At 42.7% G+C, this 18,739-nt stretch overlaps 1 protein-coding gene across 3 annotated transcripts in view; it reads right to left on the bottom strand.

The window, feature by feature from the left end:
• Window positions 1–18,739, bottom strand: part of SMOC1 (SPARC related modular calcium binding 1) — a 161,460-nt gene that overhangs the window by 65,103 nt on the left and 77,618 nt on the right. The gene's annotated exons all lie outside the window — the stretch shown is intronic.

Genomic DNA, 18,739 nt, shown 5'->3' with positions numbered 1-18,739 from the left:
AGGCAGTAGAGAGCAGTGGTTAGGACCAAGTGCTGAAGCCAGGCTGTTTGGGTCTGAATCCTGACTCTACACTTGCAAGCTGTGTGACCCGGGCAAGCGTACGGGGTCTGGGTGCTCCCAGCTGGGCGTCTGAGCTCCCCATGGCCCCTGGTGAGTCCGACCCTCCATCTGTCTACCACAGAAATCAAAGGTGCAAGAGGGGGTATACTTGGGAAGAAGGGGAGGATAGAGGCCTGCTCCTCTAGCCTTCCTGCTGCCTGTGGGAAAAGTGAGGCTCAGAGATGGGGGGCTTCAATCACCCTCTCCTTCTCTTTCTAAGTGCCTGGGCTTGAGCTATTAAGCAGTCTGGATGTTCCTTTTTAGCTCTCCCTCCCCCCCATCCTCCCATTACAGAACTGTGCTTCCTGAAGTCACCTCTGCAGGCCTGAGTTGTGAGACTAGCTTGCAAAGCAAACGATGCCAGACAATCTGGGAGAGGATGCTAGGTGGCCATTCAGCATTGAAGAGGAGGACAGAGCAGTGGTTGGGCAGGCGAGTCCTCACAGAACACAGTGGATAGATACAGTGTTCGAGCGTAAAGCAGGCTCCATCCACCCACATTGCCCTGCCCTCATTGAAAAGAGGAGAGCATTGGCTCCCACCGTGTATGAGCGAGTAGATGAGCCACTTGCTAGACAAGTCCTTCCTGCACCTGGAAGGATCAGGCCCTGTCCTTACCATCATTTACAAAAGTAAAACTTCACTTTCACGGTACCAGCGGGTACAGGATTTGTTCTTAGGTGATGACAGTGTCCTGGCATTACGGTGTGAAGGTGACTGCACAACCCCGTGAATGCTAAAAGCCACCGAACTGTGCACTTGAAAGAATAAATGTTATGGAATGTGAATTATATCTCAAGAAAGCTGTTATTTTAAAGAACAAAACCAGGTGGCCAGCCCACAGGTCACAGTTTGCCAACCTCTGAAATAGCTCAACTAGTTCTCCCATTTTAGAGTTGAGCAAACCGATACCTAAAGAGGAAGAAAACTAACATTTGCCTAAGAGCAATTATGTGCTAACTCGTGGGCACTTTCATGTAAACTTTCACATGCAACATCTGGTTGTTTGGAACAAAAGCAATGCCATGAAAAACACACGTAAAGCAAGGAATAAGATGCCGTTGGCACAGTAGACGTTCAAATTATAACAATAATAATATGGTTATTGAGTATTTACCCAAAAGGAAAAAAGAAAAGCAAAAACTTGACCAACAGTGGGTCTATTTACCATTATGCCATTTATACATAAAGGATGGGCTTGATTTTTTTTAACAGTGTAACTGCTTTAAAAAAAAAAAAGAAAAAAGAAAAAAGAGAAGTTGGCATTGTACACGCTATAGGAGGCTTAGGAAGCCTAGAGCAAGCCACCATCCACTAAAACATACAGAACTGGCTTTGTTTGGGGGCTTCCAAAGGAGCCATTTATGGCTAGAGAAGCTCAGAACACTCGAGCTTATGGAAGCAGCCAAGGTTTCAGTACTTTACCTAGAGAGGCCTCTGCACTGAGCCGAGACCCACATGATCGCTCTAGGTAACACAGTTCCACACGAAGACAAAACGACATAGCTTCTAGAGTCAACAAAGACAGGACAAGCCCTTCCCCCATGACAATGCTTAGCACTCCAGCCCTGCCGATGTTCAATCACCAGGGTCAGCAGACCATCAATCCCTTCCGTACGCGCTGGGGACCTGGAAGAAGAGGGCCCAGGTGGTAAACCTGGGTGCTTCCAGGTCAAGCCAGTCACACAGCGCAGGCCTGCAGGGGTGACTTCAGGAATGGTAGTTCTGCATGATGGGGGCGGGGAGGAGGAGGAGCTAAAAATGAACACTCACACCTGCTTCACAGCTGGGCCCAGGCACTTAGGGAATAATTTGTAGTTCCCGAAGTTGCAGGAAATCTAACGGTAAGACAAGGGGAGCACAGAATGTTTTATTTGCACTTCCAACTTCAAAACAAAGCATTATCAAAAAAAAAAAAAAATTACAGCTCCCCAGGCCCCTCAAGGCCAAAAAAAAAAAAAAAAAATGACCTCAGGAAATAAAAAAGCATGTATATGTGTGTGTTCGTGTGGGGAGTAGTGATTAGAACAAGTACAAGTGAGAAAAGTGTTAGTGCCAGATAAAGCTTTATCAAGGAAGACTGTTCCTGGAACATGGAATCAAAGATGGGAAACAGAAAATATTTTTTCACATAGAAATAACATTACAGGGGCGCCAGGGTGGCTCAGTGGGTTAGGCGCCTGACTCATGATTTCGGCTCTGGTCATGATCTCACTGTTCATGAGACTCAGCCCTGCGTCAGGCTCTGTGCTGACAACGTGGAGCCTACTTGGGATTCTCCACCCCTCTCTCTCTATCTCTGCTCCTACCCCTCTTTAAATAAATAAAAACATTTAAAAAAAGAAATAACATTACAAATGGTGTTTTATATTCCATAATATTCTTAGAACTACAAGTCCATCTACACAAAAAAATTTAAATGGCTTGGGAATATATTTGATAACAACCACAAATCAACCACACCGTGCTCAGCACTATGGAAGGCAATCTGGTCGTATGTATCAGATGCCTTAAAAAGTGCATGTCCTTCCAGGGTGCCTGGGTGGCTCGGTCAGTTAACTGGCTTCAGTTCAGGTCATGATCTCGCAGTTTGTGGGTTCGAGCCCCACGTCGGGCTCTGGGCTGACAGCTCAACGCCTGGAGCCTGCTTTGGATTCTGTGTCTCCCTCTTGCTCTGCTCCTCCCCTGCTCATGTCTCTCTCTCTCTCTCAAAAATAAACATTAAAAAAAATTTTTTTTAATCCATGTCCTTTTGACCCAATATTTAGCTTCTGGAAATTGAATCCCTGAATTTCCAGGATTCATGGTACAGTCATACGATGGAATGCAATGCAGCCATTAACAATGAGGTAGACAGGAGGTGTCTGAGATGGTGGTGTAGGAAGAACCTGAACTCACCATGACCTCCTGTCATGGCACGTATGGATCTCTAGCTGCAAACGGATCGTTGTTCTCTGAAAAAGACCTGAAAACTAGATGAACTGCTCCTCTACAACAAAGGATAAAAGGACCACATCAAGGGGCGCCTGGCTGGCTCCGTCGGTTGAGCGTCCGACTTCAGCCCAGGTCCTGATCTCATAGTTCGTGAGTTTGAGCCCCATGTCAGCCTCTCTGCTGTCAGTACGAAGCCCACTTCAGATCTTCTGTCCCTCTCTCTCTCTCTCTCTCTCTCTCTCTCTGCACTTTCCCCGCTAGCACGCTCTTTCTCAAAAATAAACATTGAAAAAAAAACAAAAACAAGAACCACATCCAAATGGGTTGGAGAGGCAGAGACATCTCAGCATTTCTCTGAGAACCCTGGGATCTACAAAAGAGATGAGCCCCCCAAAACAACTGTCTTAGAAAACCAAGGGGCTGATACCCAAGGTACCCAAAATGCTATCGGAAACTGAGATTCCCCTTTTTTTTTTAAATTTTTTTTTTAACGTTTATTTATTTATTTATTTTTTTAATTTTTTTTTTAACGTTTATGTATTTTTGAGACAGAGAGAGACAGAGCATGAACGGGGGAGGGGCAGAGAGAGAGGGAGGCACAGAATCGGAAGCAGGCTCCAGGATCTGAGCCATCAGCCCAGAGCCCGATGCGGGGCTCGAACTCACGGACCGTGAGATCGTGACCTGGCTGAAGTCGGACGCTTAACCGACTGAGCCACCCAGGCGCCCCAACGTTTATTTATTTTTGAGACAGAGAGAGAGCATGAACGGGGGAGGGGCAGAGAGAGAGGGAGACACAGAATCAGAAGCAGGCTCCAGAATCTGAGCCATCAGCCCAGAGCCCGACACGGGGCTCGAACTCACGGACTGCAAGATCGTGACCTGAGCTGAAGTCGGATGCTTAACCGACTGAGCCACCTAGGCGCCCCTGAGATTCCCCTTTTAAGAGTCCCATGTGCAGGCTCACTCATGCCAAGGATCCAGTGCAAAACCAATTTGCAAAGCACCTCGACTGTATGTAAAGGAGACTCACTTGCTGGTCTGGGGCATCTGCTGGAGGGTCAGGTGACAGTTGGGGCTCTCTCTAGAGACAGAAGTGCTAGCAGATGCTATTTGGGTACTCTCCACCTATCCTGCGACTGCAGGCATGGCTGTGCAGACACAGCACCTCCCCCTGCCTGCACTGTCCCATTGCCTTGCTGAGGCCAGAGAGCACAGGCAGGTGTCGCACTACCCTGCTCTCTGGCTGGGGTGGACGAGCACGAACAGTCATGGCATTCTCTCACTCCTTTCCTAAAGTCAGCAGCACAGGTGGTCGTGACACTCTCCCATACCCCAACTGGGGCTGGGGAGTTAAGTGGTCATGGATTTCTCCAGCACCCAATCTGGAGCCAGCATGCCCAGCACAGACAAGGCCCTCTCCAGTCCCGTGGCTGAAGCCCTCAGTTGAGGCATTATCCTACTCCATTTCTGAAGTCAGAGAGCATGCCTTGACCTCTACACTCTCCAGCTGCCCTGCTAAAACCAGTGCACACAAACCACACAGGGGATACCCCTTGTTTTCCTGGCCCTAGTGGCCCAGGGGGCTGGCTTTCCTGAGCTCCCAGGGACTATAACAGACAGTTATAAATTCTCAGACAGTTCTTGGCAGGCCAACGCCTTATCCAGGACTGCAAAGACTGCAGACTGAAACACATACCCAGTCTTCCTGTGAAAAAGGCCTATTTACTTATCCTGGAGCTTCAGCCTGAGGGACAAGCTTCAGGTTTCCCATATATCTAGAGGCTACTAAGGCACTCCTAGGAAACATAACCAGGGAGACACCATTCTTGTGAAACTCTAGGGCTTGCTACATCTTGAGAAGACCTCCCAGAAAGAAGTTTGTACACTCGTCTGGAGCCCCAATTTTTTCAACTGCCACCCAGGAAACACCTCTAGATATCCTGACCTGGAGGTTGAAAGGTATTATGACTGCAGCCCCAAGAACCACACACACACACACACACACACACACACACACACACACACACATATATATGTTCTTTAAAAGCTGCTACCTGAGAATCTGGCTTCCAGTCAGCCTGAAACCGGTGCTAAATGAGATTCTTTCCCTCGTAACATTGACAGGTCTTGGCATACCTTCAGCAACAGGGGCATACCAGGAATAAATCAGGCTATTTAAATAATCACAAAGGTTTAAGAGACAACCAAGAACTCGGGCAAAGTTGAACTATCAGGTTCATCATCTACACAAGGCCACTGCCTCAAGACTGGGAGAGGTGGCTGTTTTGCTTAATGCTTTGAAACAAACACAGAGAGTCAACCAAAATAAGGAACCAGAACTAAGTTTCAAATGAAAGAACAAGACAAAACCTCAGAAAAAGACCTCTGTAATTATACAGAGCTAAGTATTCAAATTATTCAAATTGGTAAAGAACTCAAAGGATCATAAAGATGCTCACTGACTTTGGGAGAAGAATGGAGGAACCCAGTGAGAACTTTAACAAAGATAGAAAATATTTTTAAAGTGCCAAACAGAAGTCACAGTACAGTGCCAAAGAATACAAAAACTGAGCTGAAAAATACACTACAGGGGTTCAACAGCAGGCTGGATGAAGCAGAAGAATGGATCAGCGAGTTGGAAGACAAAGCATTGGAACTTATCCAGACAGAGCAGCAAAAAGAAAAAAGCATTTTAAAAATGAAGATAACTTAAGAGACATATGGGACAACATCAGGCAGAATGACATTCATATTATAGGAGTCCCAGAAGAAGAGAAAAAGAAGAAAAGAGCAGAAAACTTATTTGCTGAAAACTTTTTGACCTGGGGGAGGGGGGTGGTGGGGGAGACATCCAGGTCAAGGAATCTCAGAGAGTTCCAAATGAAATGAACCCAAAGAGATACATGCCAAGGCACATTATAATTAAAATGTCAAAAATTAAAGAGAGAATCTTGAAAGCAGCAAGAGAAAAGCAACTTGTTATATACAAAGGAAACCCCAAAAGGCTATGAGCAGATTTTCAGCAACTTCCAACCACAAATACTCTACCTGGCAAGATTATCCTTCAGAAGTGAAGAAGAGACAAAGTTTCCCAGATAAACAAAAGCTAAAAGAATTCATCACCATGAAGCCAGCGTTGTAAGAAATGTTAAAGAGACTTCTCTAAGCTGAAAATAAATGGCACTAATTAACAACAAAAAAAATGCAAAAGTAAAAAGTCTCACTAGAAAAGGTAAATATACAGTAAAGTAGTGGATAAGTCACTAATAAAGCTCGTATGAAGGTTAAAAGGCAAAAGTAGCAGAATTAACTAAAACTACATTAGTTATAAAATATATAAAATGAAAGAAGGTAAAGTGTAATGTCAAAAATGTAAAACCTTGGGGGACGGTGTACTAAAAATATAGTTTTGGAATGTATTCAAATTCAAGTTGCTATCAGCCTAAAATAGACTATTACATACATACATAGAATGCATATGTAAACCTTGGGGTAACCACAAAGCAAAACTTATACACAAAAGAAAATGAGAAAGGAATTTAAACATAATACTAAAGACATCATACCACAATGGAAGAGAGGAAAAGGGGCAGAGAGAAACTACAAAAACAGCCAGAAAACAATTAACAAAATGGCAATAATTACATACTTATCAATAAGTACTTTAAATGTAAATAAACTAAATTCTCCAATCAAAAGACATAGAGTGGTTGAGTGGATTAAAAAAACACACAACAATAAGACCCATCTATATGCTGCCTACATATAAGAGACTCACTTCAGAAGTAAGGACACACACACACACACACACACACACACACACACACACACACAAAGTGAAGGGATGGAAAAATACCTTCCATGCAAATGAAAACAAAGAGAAAGCTGGTGTAGCAATACTTAGATCCAACAAAAGACTTTAAAATAAACACTGAAATAAAAGTCAAAGAAAGGCATCACATAATGATAAAGAGATTAACCCAGCAAAAAGATGCAACATTTATAAATATTTTTGTACCCAACATAGAAGCACCAAGATATATAAAGCAAATATTAAGAGACATAAAGGGGGAAATCAACAGCAATATAAGAATAGCAGCTTACATCAATGGACAGATCATCTAGGCAAAAAATTAATAAGGAAACGCTGGTCATAAATGACATATAAGACCATATGGACTTCACAGATATATACATAACAGTCTATCCAAAAGCAGCAGAATACACATTCTTCTCAAGTGCACATAGAACATTCCACAGGATAAATCACATGTTAGGCCACAAAACAAATCTCAATAAATAGAAGAAAATTAAAATTATTTCAAGCATCTTTTCTGACCACAATGGTATGAAACTAAGAATCAATTACAAGAGGAAAACTGGAAAAACCACAAATACTTGGAGGTTACACAACATGCTACTGAACAACTACCAGGTCACAGAAAAAAACCAAAGAAGAAAAAAAAAAACTTAGATACAAATTAAAACAGAAAAATAACATAGCAAAATCTATGGATGAAGCTAGAGTGGCTCTGAGAGAGAAGTTCATAACAATACAGGTCTACCTGAAGGAACAAGAAAAATCTCAAATGAATAATCTAACTTTACACTTGAATGACTAGAAAAAGAAGAACAAACAAAGCCCAAAGGTATCAGAAGAAGATTAGAGCAGAAATAAATGGAATAGAGAATAAAAAGACAATAGATAAGATCAGTGAAACCAAGAACTGGTTCTTTGAAAAAAATAAATAAAATTGACAAACCTTCAGCTGGACTCACCAAGAAAAAAAGAGAAAGAACTCAAATAAATAAAATTAAAAAATGAAAGAGAAGTTACAACAGATACCACAGAAATACAAAGGATTATAAGAGACTACTATGAACAACTGCAAACCAACAAATTGAACAAACCAGAAGAAAGGGATAAATCCCTAAAAACTATACAATCTTCTAAAGTTGAATCAAGAAGAAATAGAACGTCTGAACAGACTGATCACTTAGTAAGGATACTGAATCAGTAAGCAAAATCCTCACAACAAGCAAAAGTCCAGGGCCAGATGGCTCCACTGACAAATTCTACTAAACATTCAAAGAAGATTTAATACCTATCCTTCTTAAACTCTTCCAAAAAGATGAAGAGGAGGGAACACTCTCAAACTCATTTTATGAGGCCAGCATCACTGTGATACCAAAACCAGACAAGGACAACAACAGAAGAAAAGTGAAGGCCAATATCCCTGAAGAACATAGAGGCAAAACTCCTCAACAAAGTATCGGGAAACCAAATTCAACAATACATTAAAGGATTGGGAGGAGCCAAGATGGCAGAGCAGCATGGAAGTTTTTTGTGTCTCGCATCCATGAAATACAGCCGGACCAATGCTAAACCACCCTGCACACCTAGAAAACTGACCTGAGGATTAACACAACAATCTGCACAACCTGAACCACAGAATTCAGCAGGTAGGCAGGGTGGAGAGGTGAACTTGGGGAGAGAGAAGCCACAGAGGGCAGGGAGCCGCTTTTGGGTGCGGAGAGAGAATGGACACAGAGGGCAGGGGGGAGAATACGAGAAAAGCACCCTCCCCAAAAGCAGCTAGAGAGAAAGTGGAAAATTGGAAACAGCCACAGGGACTGGACTAAAAAGGGAGAAACGAGAAAGGAGAGGGTTTAAATTCCAGTAAGACTGTAAACAGGGGGAGCGCAGTCTGCAACTCTGTAGCTCAATACCTGGTGGTGTTCTGGTGGGAAGGGCGAATCCCCAGGAGCAGAGTGAGGTCCGGGAGGTTCTCAGACCACATGGGGAGAAGTGGTTCCACTGCCAGAAGGACACTTGGTAGAGGCTGTGAGGCCACCTGGGCCCAGCAGACCCCAGAGAACGGCCACATTTGCTGGTGCTGGAACAAGGTCGTTGGGGGCGAAGCCTGGTGCCAGATGTGTGTTGTGATTTTCCATAATCCCTGAGGTGCTGCTGCTACACTGTCTCACGAAGTTTTACTGGGGCAGGCTGGCACCTGGTCACAATCTCTGAGCACCGGCAGCAGCACGGTCCTGCAAGCGTTCCTGGGTGCGGCCAGCACCTGGTCACTGCTCCGTGAAACCCTCTGCAGAGGGGCAGAAGTGGGGGGCCAGGGAAGGCAGCTGCATCTGAGACAAAACTTGGGAGGGAGGCGCTGCCTGGGGCTCGGCCACGGACAGTGTGGAAGCGGGGAGTGGACAGAAGCCAAAGATGAAGGACGGGTGCATGACTGCTGATCAGGGAGAATAGAGTTCCGATACTAGAGACTGGGTAGCTGGGTGACGCCATTTTCACCACTCCCCAGCATGTGTGTACACGCCTACAAGTGCCACAACAATCCACCCCAGTAAGCTAAGCAGCCCCATCTAGTGCAGAACAGAGCCATTACACTAACCCCCACCTAACTGAGCCAACCTCACTCTTCAAGAACACAAGTCTCACTGCTGCTTAGTTTATGGACTATAAAGCGCTTCCTAGTTTGACTTCTAGGGGAAAACGAAGTAATTTTAGTAGTATTTCAGTCTGTTAGCTGGTCCAACTATTCAATTTTCTTTCTTTTTTTTCTCTTTTTCGTTTCTTTTCTGTTTCTTGATACAGAAAGAGAAAAATTCATTTTTATTTTCAATTTTCATTGACAATATTTTTAATTTTTTTCTGCTATATTTTAAAAATTTTTTTTAATGTTTATTTCTTTTTGAGACAGAGAGAGAGACAGAGTGCAAGTGGGGGAGGGGCAGAGAGAGAGGAAGACACAGAATCCGAAACAGGCTCCAGGCTCTGAGCTGTCAGCACAGAACCCGATGCGGGGCTCGAACCCACAAACTGTGAGATCATGACCTGAGCTGAAGTCAGACACTTAACCGACTGAGCCACCCAGGTGCTCCTGTACTATATTTTTTACTTTTGTGTAAATTTTTTCAAATTCTATTTTACTTCCATCATTTCACTTTAGTCTACTTCAGTGTATTCATTTTTTCAAATTTTCAAACGATTTCCTTTTTTCCCTCTTTTTCCCCTTTTTTCTCTAATCTATCAAGCCACTTTCAACACCCAGACCAAAACACACCTACGATCAAGCATCATTTATTCGATTTTGTGTATGTGTGTGTGTTTAATTTTTTAATTTTAATAGTTTTTTAATTTTAATTTTTTCTACCTCATTAATTCCTTTTCTCCCTTCAAAATGACAAAATGAAGAATTCCCCCCAAAAGAAAGAGCAGGAAGAAACGCCAGCCAGGGACTTAACCAACACAGATACAACCAAGATGTCTGAACCAGAATTTAGAATCACGATAATAAGAATACTAGCTGGAGCCAAAAATGGATTAGAATCGCTTTCTGCAGAGATAAAAGAAGTAAAAGCCAGTCAGGATGAAATAAAAAATACTATAACTGAGCTGCAATCTTGAATGATGCTGTGGCAGCCAGGATGGATGATACAGAACAGAGAATCAGTGATATAGACGACAAACTAATGGAGAATAATGAAACAGAGAAGAAGAGGGAGATTAAGGCAAAAGAGCACGATTTAAGAATTAGAGAAATCAGTGACTCATTAAAAAGGAACAACATCAGAATCATAGGGGTCCCAGAAGAGGAAGAGAGAGAAATAGGGGTAGAAGGGTTATGTGAGCAAATCATAGCAGAAAACTTTCCTAACCTGGGGAGAGACACAGACATCAAAATCCAGAAGCACAGAGGACTCCCATTAGATTCAACAAAACCGACCATCAACAAGGCATATCATACACAAACTCACAAAATACTCAGGCAAGGAGAGAATCATGAAAGCAGCAAGGGACAAGAAGTCCTTGACCTACAAGGGAAGACAGATCAAGTTTGCGGCAGACCTATCTACAGAAACTTGGCAAGCCAGAAAGGAGTGGCAGGATATAGTCAATGTGCTGAATCAGAAAAATATGCAGCCAAGAATTCTTTATCCAGCAAGGCTGTCATTCAAAATAAAAAGTTTCCCAGACAAACACAAATTAAAGGAGTTTGTGACCACTAAACCAGCCCTGCAAGAAATTTTAAGGGGGACTCTCTGAGGGGAGAAAAGATGAAAAAATACATACATACATACCAAAAGCAACAAAGATTAGAAAGGACCAGAGAACAACACATTAAAGGATCATACACCTTGATCAAGTGGGATTTATTCCAGGGATGCAAGGATAGTTCAATATCCACAAATCAATCAAAGTGATAGAGCACATCAACAAAATGAAAGATAAAAATGATATAATCATCTTAACAGATATAGAAAAGGTATTTGAAAAAATTCAACATCCATTTATGATTAAAACTTCTCAACAAAGTGGATATAGAGTGAATGTACCTCCACATAATAAAGACCATATATGACAAACTCAATGCTAATATTATTCTCAATAATGAAAAGCTAAAAGCTTTTCCTCTAAGATCAGGAGCAAGATAAGGAGCCTTATCTTCCCCCATTTTTATTCAACATAGTATTGGAAATCCTAGCCACAATAATTAGGCAAAGAAAAGAAAGAAAGGCCATTTAAATAGGAAAAGAAGTAAAACTTGTAGTATTTGCAGATGACATGATACTATATATAGAAAACCTTAAAGCTTCCACCGAAAAGCTGTTAGAATAAGCGAGTTCTGTAAAGTTGAAGGACACAAGATTAATATACAAAAATCTGTTGTGTTTCTATGCAGTAATAACAAAATATTAGAAAAAGAAATCAAGAAAACAATCCTATTTACAATTGCATCAAAAAGAATATATATTTACAAATAAATTTAACCAAGGAGGTGAAAGACCTATACACTGAAAACTGTAAGACATTAGAGAAAGAAATTAAGAAAGACACAAATAAGTGCAAAGATATTTTGTGCTCATGGATTGTAAGAATTAATATTGCTTAAATGTCCACACTACCCAAAGCAATCTACAGATCCAATGCAATTCCTTTCAAAATTCCAATGGCATTTTCAACAGAACTAGAAGAAATAACTATAAAATTTGTATGGAACCTACAAGCCCCTGAATAGCCAAAGTAATCTGGTGAAAGAACAAAGTCAGAGGTACCATGCTTCCAGATTTCAAACTATACTACAAAGCTATAGTAATCAAAACAGTATGGTATTGGCATTCAAACAGACACATACACCAATGGACCAGAATCGAGAGCCCAGAAATTAACCCATGCCTGTATGGTCAGTTCATATATGACAAAGGAGGCAAGAATATACAAAGAGGAAAGGACAGTCTTCAATAAATAGTATTGGAAAAATTGGACAGCCACATGCAAAAGAATGAAACTGGACCACTATTTTACACCATATACCAAAATAAACTCAAAATGGGTTAAATTTTGAATGTGAGACCTGAAACCATAAAAATCCTAGAAGAAAACATAAGCAATAAGCTCCTCGACATAAGTCTTAGCAATGTTTCATTTTGGGTTTTTTTTTTTTGTTTTTTATTGGTTTGTTTTTGTTTTTTTGTTTTGTTTTGGATCTGACCCCAAAGGCAAGAGAAACAAAAGCAAAAATAGACAAATGGGACTATATCAAACTAAAAAGCTTCTACACAAAGAAGGAAACCATCAAGCAAATGAAAAGGCAACCTATATATTCAATAAGAGGTTAATATCCAAATATATAAAGAACTCATGCAACTTAAAAAACACAATCCCATTTAAAAATGAACAAAGGATCTGAATACACATTTTTACAAAGAAGACATACAGATGGCCAACAGGCACATGAAAAGATATTCAGTATCACTAATTGTCAGGAAAATGAAAATCAAAACCACGGTGAGATAGCATTCAGAATGGCTAGTATAAAAAAGACAAGAAATAACAAGTGGTGGCAAGGAGGTGGAGAAAAGGGAACCTTTATACTCTATTGGTGGGAATGTATATTGGTGCACCACTATAGAAATAATATGGAGGTTCCTAAAAAAAAAATTAAAAATAGAACTACCATATAATCCAATAATTCCACTTCTGGGTATTATCTAAAGAAAATGAAAATATTAATTCAAAAAGATATAAGAACCCCTATGTTCACTGCAGCATTATTTACAATAGCCAAGATATGAAGACAATCTAAGGGTCCAACAACAGATGAATGGATAAAGAAAACATGGGGTGTGTGTGTGTGTGTGTGTGTGTGTGCGTGCGAGTGCACAATGGAATACTATTCAGCCATAAAAAAGGATTAAATCTTGCCATTTGTGACAACATGGATGAACCTTGACAGTATTATGCTAAGTGAAATAAGTCAGACAGTGAAAGACAAACACGGCATGATTTTGTTTATATGTAGACTCTAAAAAGCAAAACAAACAAAACAAAACTGAGATACAGAGAACAGACTGTGGTTCCAAGGGGAGAGGGGTTGGCAGGTGTGAAATAGATCAAGGGAACAAGAAGTATAAACTTCCAGTTATAAAATAAATAAGTCATGAGGATGTAATGTAGAGCATAAGGAATATCATCAATAATATTATGTTAAATTTGTATGGGGATGGATGGTAACTAGACTTATTGAGATGACCATTTCACAATGTGTACAAAAGTTGAATCATTATGTTGTACACCTGAAACTAATATAATATGATAATGGTACGTCAATTATACTTCAATAACATTTTTGAAGCCATTTCATTGGCTCTACTTTTTTACCTTATGTCCTTGTGCATTATCAGAATTCTTCCCTTACAAAGTAGGTGTAACTTTTCTACTTAGAACAAAATGAAAATATTTCTATTTTAAATTATTTGATTAATGCAGTTCCTACCATACGCACATACACCCACTGCATGAAATGAGCCTCTATAACACATCATTTTACTAGATGCAGAGTATGGCAGCCGTGAATTGCATATAAATTATGTGTAATTTATTTACGTAATTCTCTATTATTGGATATTTGCATTGTTTGCAAATGTTTGCTACTATAAGCAGAACTTAGATAAAATTCCTTGTGGCTACGGATTTGCACAGATTTTTAATTGTTTCCTTAGAATAAATTCCTAGGGGCGCCTGGGTGGCGCAGTCGGTTAAGCGTCTGACTTCAGCCAGGTCACGATCTCGCGGTCCGTGAGTTCGAGCCCCGCGTCAGGCTCTGGGCTGATGGCTCAGAGCCTGGAGCCTGTTTCCGATTCTGTGTCACCCTCTCTCTCTGCCCCTCCCCCGTTCATGCTCTGTCTCTCTCTGTCCCCAAAATAAATAAACGTTGAAAAAAAAATTAAAAAAAAAAGAATAAATTCCTAGAAGTGGAAGTATAGGCACAAGATGTGGCCACAACCAAGGACTTTTGACCCATTTTGCAAAACTATCCCACAAACTGCCAATGCCAATTTACTTTCCAAACTGCAAAGTGGGGGTAGTTTTTTCCCTTTAGCAATTCTCAATAGTTAATAGTATTCAAGCCTGAATATTACCATCTTCTCTCCAATTTTTAACAATTTGGGAAGCAAAATGACATTTTTTTTTAAATGTGTATTTCTTTCATTACTAAGGAAAGTGACAGGACTCATATTCACTCACTGGCTATTTGTTACTACCGTGTGGCTGCTGGTTGGTTATCTCTTGTCTGCTTTTCTACTAGGATCTCCTTCCTTCTGGTGTGTAAGAATTCTTTATATATTAGCCGTTTGTCATTAAGGCTAATATATGTCATGTGTGTTTTAGTACTGGTTAAGGTTTTATGTTCAGAAATTTTAATTGGTATTTATTTTCTCAACAATAAAATGTGCTCAGAATTCCAAATTACTGACTTGTAAATGGGCGTTTGAAATATAACCAGTTGTACATGTATGGCCTTGTATACTAGCTACTTTATTATTGGTTCTTGTATCTTTTCTGCACATAAGCTCCTTGAAGGCACAAGTCGTGACATTTCTTAAACCCTCCATGCCAACCAGCACACGGTGCACAACACAGAGGAACTCCAAGATGTTTGAGATGAAAAAACACCATGTCTGGGATGTGCTTTGAAGCAATCCAGTTTGGGATGTGAGATGAAAACGAGGCAGAAATGAAACAGAATCGGCCACATGTTAATTATTGTTGAAGCTGGGTGACAGATACATGGAGTTCATTATACTATTATTTCTTTTTTGTATATTTGAAGATTTCTATAACCAAAAGGATTTTTTCTTTTTTCTTTCCTCTTTTTCTTTTTCCCTTTCTTTCTTTCTTTCTTCCTTTTTCCCCCCATTATCGATTGATCACCAGCATCACAGTGGGGACTTCTGGAATAACAATGGTGATGAAAATGAATTACATACGCATCAAGGCCACTTTTATAGCATAAAAAAGTCAAAAGCACAGGCCTTGAAATTAGGTAGCCCTGGGTACAAATCCTTTCTAGTGCAGTGACCTTGAACCAGTTATTCAACCTCTTTGAAATTTAGTTTTCTTTTATAAATAAGGGTATTAGTAACTACCTCAAAGGGTTCCAGTGAAGATTAATGGGTGTAAAACCCAGTGCCTAGCACCAAGTAACACTCAGTAGAGTAGATCATTATTACTCAGTGATGCACAAGCCTGACAAACTCCAGCCAACATTTCCTGGTGGTGCTAATCCAATCCCCTTCCACTACGGGCCGGGCTTTCAGTTCATCAGTTTGGGCATCAGACAACTGCTTGGCAGAGGACTTGGCAGAACAGATGTCGGGAATTTCGTTCCTGACGCCCAGAAGAGAAAACAGATAAGGCTGCAGGAAAGGACAAAGCACTTAACTCCCAGCCTTACTCAGCAGGTCACCAGAGAGCCTTAACTCCACATTCCGATGATGCAATCAAGAACAAGAGTGATGAAGTCCCTCCAACAGCAGGTCATTCAAAACCTTGACCAAACACTATCATCACCTGGGGAGCTTAAAATGTTTGGGGTCCCACTCCTAGCATTTGGGGGGCAGACTCGGTATCAAGGTTTTTAAAAGGCACATGTGACCTAATGTGCACCACCCTGCTGTGTTAAATTGGGGTGGGGGCTGGGGGGCACACAAAGAGGACAGGGAAAACAAGGAAGAGAACAGAGACCTCTGCGTCCCACATGAACCCCATTAAAACCAACCAACTCATGTGGTCCCAAGCTGTGTCCCATGCCAAACAAATCCAGTTCCGTTAGGGTCCCCTTGCTCCCTCCATAAACCTCAAGAGCGTGATACTGCGTTACAATTCACAGGGCCAAGATACGGTAATAACATCATGATGCGCGCATATCAATATTCTAAGGAATACTAAAGCAGCACAGCTGGTCGCTGGATTTGGGTCTTAACCAAACAAAACAAGACAAAAGTCCAGCTAAGTGACAGTAGAGGCTGGGGGAGGGAGAAAGCATTTTGTCTCGCAGCCCTTGGGCAGCCTGTCGTTGGGACTGAAGCACTCTCAAAGAGGCAGCCTCATTTTGTGAAGTTGTCGCAGCGTCTTTGATCAAGGGAAAGAGCACATCCATTTCAATCACTGTAACGAGGACGGGCCGGCGGGCCGGCTGTCTGGCTGCCCGGCTGCCCACCGGGGCGAGCCAGCCTCGAGCCTGGAGACACATGGCAGTGCTTAGCGTGTCAAACAAATGAAGGGGTTCTCGACTGTCTATCCAACCTCTGCTGAACTTCAGAGGCCCTCTCTTTAAGCAATTCTGCCCCGACTAATCTGGAAGTTCCTTTCCGGCAAACACCACCTGGCCTGCCCTGGCCTCGCCAAAAGAAAAGCTGGCCAGCAGCTGTGTGTCGCGAGGCAGAGGACACTTCAGAACCAGGAGGGCAGGGGTCAACCTTCTCATAAGCAACACACTGGTGATTACACAATCCTAGAGAAAGGGGGAAATGACGGCCAACCACTCCGCCTCCTCCCTATGACCTCTACCCCCATCCCGGCCCCACAGTGGTAGAGGGAGGTCTGATGATCTCCCCTGCACGTGAATTCCCAGCAGTGCAGTTTCAAATACGTACGCAAACGTCACCTGCGTTCTTTTCACCAGAAGACATAACAAAATAAAACACTGATGGGGGGAGGCTCAACAAAGGCTTCATGTTCCTTAAGTGACGTCACCCGTAACACCTCGGGGAGGCGTGAGTAGAACCAGAGTAGATATGGGAGTAATGATGACGAATGTGCAAGATGCTTAAATAGCATTTGTGTGTTCCCAGTGTCGTGCACATGATAACATATTTAGCCCTCACCCCGGCCCTATGAGGGAAGCTATAGCGACTCTCGTTAAGAATGGTAGTCACCGTAGTAACATGTAATGATATGTACAGTGTAATTATTATGGTTATATAGGATAATAACGGAGATCATAATCCCCGTTGCTCACAGAAGGACACTGAGGCCCAGAGATGCTCAGTGACTCGCCTGAGGTGGGTGGCTGGGCATCACACCCGGGGGTTGTGGCTCCAGGGCCCACACTCGAACCACAGCATGAGGCCACCTCCCTGCACTCCCCACCTCAGTCTCCCTGGCAGCTGCCAGTTTAGAGGGCCCCAGAACACGGAGGAGCAGGAGGACATGGGCGCTAGCGGGGTCTGAGTGTGAATCCCGGCTCTGCCACTCCTTGTCCCTATAAATGGGGACACCAACACCCACCTCACAGGCCTGCGGTGAGGCTTACGTGAGAAAATGAACAAGGGCGCCTCTCACAGCGTCGGCAGCCAAGGTCGGTGTAATCTAGCAGCTCTCAATCCTGGCCAAATGTGTGAACTGGCTATGAACTTTAAGAAATACGATGCCTAGGGGCGCGTGGGGTGGCTCAGTCAGTTAAGTGTCGGACTCTTGGTTTCTGCCCAGGTCATGATCTCACGTTTTGTGAGTTCAAGCCCCACGTCTGCGCTGATAGCTAGGAGCCTGCTTGCGATCCTCTCTCTCCCTCTTTCTATGTCCCTCCCCTGCTCACGTGCACACTTTCTAAATAAATAAACTTAAAAAATATGATGCCCAAACCCTTCCCCAACACCCGTCCACACTTCCCAACAAGAGTCAGTCTGAAATCAGCAAGCCCCAGGCCCAGCCCTGAAAAGAAACACGAAACCCATGAAACCAAAGGCCAGGCTACACCCTTTGCCCCCTTGATTCAGAATTACAGAGAAGCTTTGAAACCTCTGAAGCCTCTGCTTCCAGCCCTAAGGTAGCGGGACTCCCCCAAATGGGGCCCTATTCCACAAAGGGAGAAGCAGGCACCACGATCACCCCAACCATGTGGCTGACTCACCCTTTTCCAGCGAACTTCCCTACTTTCACCCTGACAACACCTTCATCCAGCTGCCTCCCACCCCCCCAGACGACATCCCCCATCTAGCCTCAAAGCTTTGTAAAGGGGCATCCTATTGTCCCCATGCTGCCTGTTTTAGAAATAGTTGTGCCAACGTCACTATTACACAAAGCAGTAGCCAGAAGACAATGCAGGATGAGAGGTGGGACTGCCTGAAAAGAAATGTTAAAATCTGGGTGCGTGCATGCGCACACACACGCGTGCACACGCTCGCACTCACACCAAGAATCGTGGGACAATGTGTACTCAGAGGGAGCACTGCTTCGTTCAAGGACTGGGGGTAGGAAGAAGGGGAGTGCAGAAGGGGTAGAAATAAACAGTGATGGGATTACCAGGGGTTGCCCATGGAAACTGGCTGGGATAAGAAAAATAATCACTCAGCATTTGACAGAAGAGAAAAATGGAGACAGCCAGCAGGGAGCATG

This window comes from Felis catus, chromosome B3 (genome assembly GCF_018350175.1).
Source record: "Felis catus isolate Fca126 chromosome B3, F.catus_Fca126_mat1.0, whole genome shotgun sequence".
Taxonomy (NCBI): domain Eukaryota; kingdom Metazoa; phylum Chordata; class Mammalia; order Carnivora; family Felidae; genus Felis; species Felis catus.
This window is presented reverse-complemented; position numbering and strand designations above follow the sequence as displayed.